The sequence below is a fragment of the Sapajus apella genome, unplaced genomic scaffold (genome assembly GCF_009761245.1).
Source record: "Sapajus apella isolate SASKATOON/1434 unplaced genomic scaffold, GSC_monkey_1.0 scaffold69, whole genome shotgun sequence".
Taxonomy (NCBI): Eukaryota; Metazoa; Chordata; class Mammalia; order Primates; family Cebidae; genus Sapajus; species Sapajus apella.
Genome location: NW_022437009.1, coordinates 10,179,084 through 10,188,979, shown reverse-complemented (window position 1 = coordinate 10,188,979; position 9,896 = coordinate 10,179,084).

The following is a 9,896-nucleotide window of genomic DNA, read 5'->3' as shown; positions in this document are numbered from 1 at the left end:
AAAAAAAAAAAAAAAAAACAAAAAACAGCAATAAATAAATCCTCTAGAATCAGAAGAAAAATTGCAGTCTTGAAAATCACAGCTGTACACATGAGGCCTCCTAGAAGTGCTATAAGCTTTTCCTTACTGATAAGAAATGTAGAAAGAAAAAAAAACAAACGGCAGGTGTTGGGGAGGATGGGACAAGCAGCTGGAAGGAGCAGTGAGCTGAGCTGAGTAGGTCAGCTCCGTCCTGACGCAGAGGCCTGGTCTGACATGCTCCGCCATGGAGGCAGGTCCTGGGAGGTGTGCTCTGGGGAGAAGCAGTAGAAAGGCATCCCTGCCCCTAAGCTTCTGGCCTTTGGAGGCTGCTCTGAAGTTTACCAAGACTTCCACATTTGCTATCACATTTACTCATGACAAGGCCCTGAGGGAGGGGTTACTTCTATCCCCATCAGAGAGGTTTTACAGTTTGCCAAGAGTCACACAGTAAGTGGCACGACATGACGGCCCTCCTTTTGACCAGATTCCTTACTTATGGAACAACCTCCTGATGATTCACTGGGGAGCCTGAGAGAAACAGGGTCATCTGGCTGGGGACTGAGGTATTTAAATTCACCTGTCTCACTCTCCGCTGTGTTCCAGGACCAAGACCTAGTCCGGGGTAGGTGCTCACTCAGTATTTGTGCAGGATATTGAAATGCCATGTCTCTGCGCTGGGCAGGTACAGGTGTAGGGCAGGCACAGATGGAAGCTGAAAATAAGCTGGCACAGGGACAAGGGTTAGGAGACAGATGTAAAGCGCCATCGGGGTTCTGAGGAGGATGAGACCATGTGGGCCGGGGAAACGGAACTCTTTTTGGTGGAGAGAGCAGTTGAGGGGGTTTATTTCCACAGGTAGGGATGGAGGCATATGACACCTCTGTGGCTCTGCCTCTGCCAACCTTGCCAGCCTTCTTCCCCTCCAACTCTCTGCCACTCACACTCACCACGTTGAGCCAGATGCCCCTCTCCCCTTTGCCCTTGCTGCTCCCTCTGCCTGGGACCTCCTTCCCTGACCCGCCCTTCTCTCCTTTTCTTGGCTCACCTGTCACCACCCCTGAAAACTGCGCCTGACCCTGGACCTTCTTCATGAGGCTCCCAGAGCAACCTGGGCTTCCTTCCCAACAGCCTTAATGGGATGCTGTCACTGGCTGCTTCCAGCGTCACCCCTCCAGCCTGCTGGACCGTGAGCTCACTGATAGTAGGCTGTCTTCTACTTTGGAAATCCCAGCACTTAGCCTTGAGCCAGGTGCATAGAAAACATTCAATAAGGATTTATCCAGTAGATGGCTATCCAATTTTTGTTACGCGTAGGGGTGTATAATGGAAGACAAGATGGAAGCAGAAGGTTGGGACCAACCTGAGGAAGGCCTTGGCATCAGTCAAGGGTGCTAGCATTTACACTGTGTGTGTGGAGCACTGTCAGCACTAGGTGAGACCATAGCTGGGAGGACAATGTCCACGGGCAGGACTGCTATGCCACACAAGGGCTGGAGCAGAGCAAGGACAGATGGAGAGCAAGAAAGGTCTAACAGGTGCCCCAGCAACCTCTATGCACGCAGGTCTCTGCAGCCTTTGGAGAGCCTGGACAAGCATCCCAGGTTCTGCTAGCACCTGGGTTACACTGACAGAGCGAGTTTTGACCTGCAGCAGCTCTGGCATCCTGCCAGAACCCATGACCTCACCCAAGTGCAGAGGGCCCATGACAAGCATGTGACCTAGCAGCCAGCACTGGGACAGGGCTCAGTGGGATGAAGGGGTGGTGCTTAGCTCAGAAACAGGGGCGGGAAAAAGGTGGCCTCCAACAGGGGGAAGGACCTGGATTCCCTAAAATCCATTCATTCACTCATTCATTCATCCATTCAACAAAGCTTCCTTGAGCACCTAGTATACGTGGGTTCTGTGGGAGATAAAGGCTGTCTCTGCTCTCATAGTTTAGTAGGATGAAGGGTGAGAAATGCACATTAACACAAGAGAGACACAGAGACCAAAGTACCAGGGGCCAGAGAAGGGAGGAAGCTTCCTGTTGAGAGCAAGAGGGAAGGCTTCCCAAGGTGGGGACATTTCAGATGGGCCCTAAAGATGAGTACAGGGGGATTCCAACAAGAAGACTTGGGAAGGGCAAGCAGAGATGGCAGGAGACCATGAGCTCCTGGGGGTGGGAACCATGGCAGTCTGGTTCCTAATTGCCCCTGCTCCCCGCTGCGTGCTCAGTGAACATTTATCTTGTTTGTTAATGAGACAGTGAATGTTTCCTGGCCCTCCTTCTCTCTTCACCTGGACCCACCACTGATCACCTGAATTTCTCTCTCTCTACAGCACTTAGTCTCCTGAGGTCTGTTCCTTCTGCCAAAGCCACATCTTGGACCTCAAAGGCAAAATGTCCCTTTCTCTGACTGCACAGACCCTCTCCTCACGTCCTTGATCTCACCCCTACCTATCCACAGGACCCTGCTCCCTCAGTGGCCCTGTGTCTCCATCCCCTTAGCTTCTTCTCTGTGGGTCCCTTCCCTTTAGCTGATAAACCTGTGTAAGTCTCTGGCACTCCCCCAAGCCCTCACTTTCTAATGAGATGCTGCATTTGCTAAGGACAAGTCCAGGTAGCACCGGATATTCCTCTTCATGGACCCCATCAGACAGTGTCCTATGCTTGGAAAACATTCACTGAATGGATGGATCTAATCCTGTCATCTCCTAGCATCCTCAGTGGTCCTCAATGTAAGGGCAAATTGTCACGTGTGTGACCTACAGACGCCCAGTAAATGAGATTGGCCTGGCCTCTCTCTCACTTCCTCTAGTCTTCCTCCCCAGCTCCAATCATTCCTGAGTAATTATACTACCCAGAAACCACTACCCTGCCCTCACCTCTCCTGAGCTTTGTGCATGCTGTTCTCTCTCTCGAATGTTCCTTCCCCACTTCTGCACGAGGTGCACTTTTGCTCTCAATGCAGCTCAAGGGTCTCCTTCTCCCAAGACAGTGTGACCTTCCTGGGAGTAAAAGGTGGTCCTGGTCAATAATTTTAGCCCTAGTGCCTAGGTAGGTGCTCAATAGATGTTCATTAAATGAGCAAGTTAAGGAATGCAGGGAGAAGTGCTAGTGATTCCAGAGGCATATGCCCAATTTTCCTCTTGAGTCCTGGGTCCCACCTGCAAAAAGTGGTAAAACTCCTTAGGGGCACAGAGTCTCCAAGAAGATGTGAGCCCATAGTCCAGTTTCCCCCAAACTCAGCTCTTGGAAAAGCGTTTTTTTTTTTTTTTTTTTTTTTTTGAGACTGATTTTTGCTCTTGTTGCCCAGGCTGGAGTACAAAGGTGCAATCTCGGCTCACTGCAACCTCCACATCCTAGGTTCAAGTGTTTCTCCTGCTTCAGCCTCCCAAGTAGCTGGGATTACAGGCATGTGCCACCAAGCCCAGCTACTTTTTGTATTCTTAGTAGAGACAGGGTTTCTCCACGTTGATCAGGCTGGTCTCGAACTCCCGACCTCAGGTGATCCATCCTCCTCGGCACCTCGCAGTGCTGATTACAGGCATGAGCCACTGTGCCCGGCCAATCCTTCTTTTAAGTTGGCTTAAAGAATTAGGCATATGCTCCATGATTTCTTTTTAATTCAGGGCAGAACTGGAGTATGACTTCTATTGTCATGATCTAAAAATATATTTTCTATGGTTCTCTACTTTCTTTGCAGTAAAATAGCCTCAGCATGACCCTGTTTTTGCATAACTGAAAGCACAATTTAATGAAATAGCTTTATGAGCTTCAAGGGAAGCAAATATTTGACCTAATCAGGGGTGAAGGGAGGAGAGAGAGGGACTGTCAGGCTGATGTCAGGCTGTTCCATCTCTGTTACAAAAGGCCCAGGGCCAGGCAGTTTTCAGGAATGTTGGCACTGGAGTCCAGAATCAATCATCCTCAATCAATCAGCAAATATTTATTGAGTGGTTACAGCATGGGGAGCTACAGCTGAACAGAAAATAAGATGCATGTGAACCTGGTTTGCTTTCTATGGTGAGCTCCTTCTGGTCATATCATTCCTGTTACTTCTATGAGTAATTGTAGCTGATAGTCACTCAGCACCCACTCTGGTTATATTCAAGGGCCTGGTTATATGCTCTGTTGACTTTTTGTAACACTCTGAGACAGGTACTATGATTTCCACTTAGTAGATGAGGAAATTGAGGCTCATAAAAGGTTCTTACATTGCCCCTGGTCACGACGCTAGAAAGTAGCGATCTGAGAACTGAATGTAGATGATCCAATTTCAACCCCAAAGTCCTTCACTAATGATAGCCAACGCTGCATGAGTCTTCTAAGATTACTTCTTAGATTAAAAGCATTTTCCAGTAAATGTCTAATTTGAACCTGTCACTACTCATGGGAGGCCAAAATTATAATCCGCATTTTACAGATGAGAGAACTGAGGCTTGGAGGGTTCAAGCAACTTGCCAAAGGTTCCTGTTGGTAAATAATATATCCAAAAAAGATCTGAGCTGAAGCCAAATTCTGCATTTCTTCTGCTACACTTTGGCAAGGACTGGATCATCTAGTGTTGGCCCCTCAGCTGCTTCCAGCAAAGAGCTGCACACTGACAGGCAGAATTATCGACTAACAGCCCCATAGAGCACCCGGGCGCCCTGCCATGGATGGCCCTGCCTGGACTCTTCCCCACATGCCTACCCATGGAGGACAGAAGAGGTGTGTACTCCAGGCCCAGCTGCTCTGGAGACCCACAGCCCAGCGCTGGTGCTGACGGGTGTGGGGAGTGGGAGGGGCAGAGCGCTCTGCCTGGGCTCCAGCAAACAGGCTTTCTAGTGAATGGACCAATTGGCGGTTGCGGGTTATGTGGGCCAATTGTGGTTAGGGGAAGGGAGGAGCTCCTGGAGGAACACTGCATTCCTGCTCCTGTCAGTGACTCCAAGAGAGTTCTGGACCAAGAAGTGGGAGCACAAGCCCTGCTCACTCCTCTGCACTCCAGAATTAAGCCCACCTCCACATCCTCCCAGCCCCAGAGCAGAGGCTCTCCCCATGACAAGACCCAGAAGGGGCTTTCCTGCGTGGAACCAGCCTTGGTCATATGCCACCTACCACCCCCACTCCGTACTGCCACTCTTCCCTGACTGAGGCGTTAGCACAGCCACTCTGGAGTCAGCCTTTAATGACGCCTGAGGTGCCATTGACAGAACAATGAATGCAGTGCCCTCCTGGCTTCACTCGCCCCTCAACAATGACCACTCTACCCCTTATCTAGCACCCACTATACCCTGAGCAATGTCTATGCATTTTATTCATAACCACCTAACCGAGCCTTATACCAACCCCGTGATTAAGGCACCATTATGAGGAAACTGAGGCACAGAACAGTTAGGTACAGGGGCTGGGCCCCTAGCCTGGGGCTCAGGGCAGCCACAGAAATGAGTGAGTACTGTTGGTTGTAGTTGGAGTCACCCATGCCTTTCCTCCCCTCACATGGGGCGACCTTAGGAAGGTGTCCTCTCCCCTCTAACTCTCCTGCTCTGGGCCTCCCGCATCTCTGCCCAGCCTGGCCTCCATGCAGAGCATCCAGGCATCACCTTGGACCTCCCAGTTGATACTGGGCAAACCAACATAGAGAACTAAGACAAGGAACAGCCTTAAATCACATACATACATGGAATAGAGGGTCTGTCTCTCTGGCTGTATCTGGGACCTGATTTCTTCTAATTCCCAATCTCTTCTCAGGTTTCTGATTTCCTTCAGGTGACTCCTGAAGTCAAGCTACTCTGGGTCTTTGGGGCACTGGAACATTTCTGCAGTGTCACACTCACTGCCCCTTGATGTGTTTGTCCCTGGCAGTCTGTGAGGAGGGAGGCCATGTAATTCAACGAAGTATGCACAAGCACAGGCCTGGCATGCAGCTGGCACTAAAAATGTCTATTGCACTAACAGATGACTGCAGATGGTGTAGGTTCTCACCTCCTGTTTCTAGGTAATTCTCTCCCTTGCTTGCTCTGAAGTCACACAGGGTGAAGATAGGAAGTGGGCTTACTGTGTTGCTTGGGCACCAGCTGACACATCATCCTTTTCGTGATCCTCTTTTTCCGATGAAGGTTGGAAACTTTCATTCTAGAAGGACCCTCAGCTCAGGGGTTGTGACTTTAGGGGTTAGGGAGGGCACTTGCGAAGCCAGAATTCATTGTGGATAAATTGTTTGTCAATTTCTGGGTTCGATTTATCAGCTCCAAGGAGTTCATGAGAGCATCCTAAGAACCATTCCTGCTGAGGTCCAGGAGTTGGTGCCAGGCCTGGCTGTGGCAGGCAGCTCCAGGAGAGGAAAGTGGACAGGCTGCTGATATAGTCTTGCATTGCAGCAGTGCCTGCCCTCCAGGGTGGCACAAGTCCTGAAGCCAGCATGTATTTCTGTGACTCTGGGACAAGGGGGACTGACCACAGGATGGGGTGGTCTCAACAAATATCAATAGTTCCAAGGTACCGAAGCTTGCCTCTCAGTAGTTTGCCCAACACAAAGACTTCATAACAGCCCCAGGAAGCTGGCAGGCAGGAGCTGCTGTTCCCATTTAATTGATGGGACAGTCAGTCCAAGATCCCTCTGTGGTGGCTGCTTGACCACCCTTCATGCTGCCCCCCTACCTTCAAAGTGGGAGGAGACATGACTGAAAAGGCAGGCTGCAGTGCAAAGGACACAGATGCGTGGCTGGGAGATGGGACCCTCTGGGTCTGATGTCCCATTCCCAAACCTGGCCAGCCAGGAATCCTACATTCTGACCCTTTCTGTAGCACCGGGACAAGAAAGCAGCATTTTCTCTGCAGCCCCAGTTTCCAAGGTAGCTGCTGTCCACCCCTAGTCTACTTCTTAAAGAGTCACAAGTTCACTTAGGTGGAAGAAAGAGAGACAGGAGGGAAGAAGGGAGAAAAGGAAGGGAGAAAGAAAGGAAGAGAGAAGGAATGGAAAAAAAAAGAAAAGGGGAGAGAGAAAGAAGGAAGGAAGGAGAAATAGAAAGAAATGAAGGATGAAAGGGAGAACAAAAGAAAGAAAAGTAGGAAAGAAAAAAGAAAGGAAGGAGGAAGGGAGGAATGCATGAATAAAGGGAAAGAGAAACAGAAACAAGAAAAGCAAGAGAAAGGAAGAAAGCAAGCTATTTGTGATAATAGGCAATTCCCTAGAGAAGATCTTAGGGGAAATTGGCTGTCAAATAGTTTGAAGGAAATGATATTTGGACAACCAGCAAATGAGGCTTCCTCCCACTTCCTGCCATCCATCTCCATTTCCCTCTGTTCAGTCTCCTCCTCCAGCTGTTCACTCCTCTGGCAAATAGTGTCTCTCTCATGCTCCCTTCCACCCTCCCCTGGGGTCAGCTGAGCACCGCTTTCTTGATGATGCTACATTAAGAAATCAAAACCCCAAATCTCAGATGCTTCCTTCCAATTCCCCAATGCCTGCCCCAGAAGCTGGCCTGGGACATGACTCCACTGGTAGTCAGCAGGGAGGCCAGTAGCTATGCTGACCAGGGTGAGCACGCAGAGCTGAGTCCTCTTACTCCGGGACTCGTTCTGGAGGTCCCCACCCTCAACTCTGCCAATTCACGTGTGACTCTGGAGAGGGTGGCTTATCATGTCGGGGCCTCCATTTCTTCATCTGAGGTAACATGTGGTGAAATATCTATTTCTGTGGTCCCATCACTCCTTGCCCATGCATGGGCACAAACAGCTTGCATGGATGTTAAGAGCTAAGACACCATGTGCAGACAGACACCGTCCTGCTGGCTTGGCCCTAAGATGCAGCTAGGACCTGCCAGCCACAAGCCTCCCAGCCAGCCAGGCAGACGCAATGGGGCTGGGGGATTGTGGAGTGTGGAGGGAAGAACATCAGCCCCAGGGCAGGATCGAGCCGAGGAGACTCAGGTGAGTCACCTCAGGCTAGCCATCAGCTTTTCCAGCCTCAGTTTCCCTGTGTCGGAAATGTGTCCACATCAAGCAGATCCACAATCTCTCCTTTTAAGGTAACAGAGAAGAGACAGCTGCAAGTCTTACTGAAGAGTTCTGGTTTTCAAGGATCTTGCGCGGCCCTCTGCAACAACGTGAAGGCAGAGCCTTCCCGAGCCCCACAGCCTACACTTCCAGGGAGCTCTTTCATAACTGAATCCCTACTTTGCGTTGATCATTGCCCTAGGAACTCCCATATGTCAGCCCATTTGACCTCAGGACCACTCCTTGGGGAAGGTCTTAAAATTGCCACTGTGCAAATGAGAAAGAGAGGCTCAAAAGGCTCAGGGATTTGTCCAAAGTCACACAGCAAATGAATGGCAGGGCTGAGACTAAAATCTGGCCTTGGGACTACCAAGTGTGCTGCACCATTGTGGTGTCATTGCTTTAGAACTCTGTGAGTAAACAGATAGTAATAGCAATAGCGCTTACTGTCTTCAGGCCCTGTGCTGAATACTTCACACGCATTGTCTTATTCAATACTCATCACGCCTTGGTGAGAGAGAGAAATTTACATCTCTGTTTTATAGACATGGGAACTGAGAGAAGTTTGTTCAGTGTCATACAAGAAATGACTTGGCAGAGCTACCAAGGTCAAATCACTTGTAAGTAATGGAGTCAGTTTCAAACCAGGGTATATAAAGAATTTCAGTGGAGGGAATGAGGACCTCAAGCCTTGCACCCGTGCAGAGAATGATTGTGCTCCTCCAGAGGCTGAGCGAAGTTCAAACACCAGCCTCAATGAGCCTGGGCCAGGGCTGCGTTGGTGAAGGAGGGAGCAAGTAAAACCAGACTCCTTTCTCAACAAGTCTACAGCGTATCTTTCTCAGGTTACTTTCTCTAACCTTTTATCAGTCTTAAGAACTGCAGTGTCAACATGTTATCTTAAATCATTATTGTACAGTGACCATGTCAGCACATTCATTGCCGTATCCCCAGGGCTCAGCACACTGCCTAGCATCTTGTAGGCACTTAGCACATATTTGTCAAATGAACTAAATATTCTCTAATCGCCTCATTCAACTCAATCATCATTAACTGGGTACCTATTATGTGCTAGGTACCACTGATCCAGAGGTAACTGAGCATGGGTACCGCCTGAAGGAAGTCTCAGTCTAGGGTGGGTACGGAATGTAACCACTGGTACCATACCACCTTAAACACTTCAAAAAGTACTGTGGAGAATGAATGGTTGGCAAACGACTTATCAGAGCCACCACTGAGGAATGAGCCAACACCAGTGGGAACACGGGAAAAAGACCCTTTGCTCTGTGAGGAGAGTCACAGTGGGGCTGGGGGCTTGTGGAGAGTGGAGGGAAGAACATCAGCCCCAGGGCAGGAGCAAGCAGAGGAGACTCAGGTGAGTCACCTCAGGCTAGCCATCAGCTTTTCCAGCCTCAGTTTCCCTGTGTCTGGTGACAAAACGTGTCCACATCACGCAGAGCCACAATCTCTCCTTTTAAGGTGCGTCCCCGCCACAGACGAACTGCCTTTGCGCACAGACTGGGCTCCTGGCACCCGGGTGAAGGCGGCTGGAGGATGAGATGCGATTTCAGCCTGAAAGGATGAGGACTTTGTCTTCAGCCATATGGAGAAAGGACTATTCCAAACAGAGGGACCAGTCTGAGCAAAGGCATTCGGGTGTAAAATTATTGCCTAGGACTGGAGTGAGGGATGTGTAGTGTAACTGACAATAGACCCCTCTTCAAGAGCAGGCCACATATTCTTTATTTCCCAGGGGGTGGAAGGGGGCAGACTCACAGAGGAATTGAGTCATAATGAATTGAAGAAAGAAAAACCTCCTGAAGCTGACATTATAATTAATTGGCTCATCCCACTAGTCCTCACTTAGACTCATTCTCATGTAGAGACAAAACGTGATTAATCACCTCAGCAA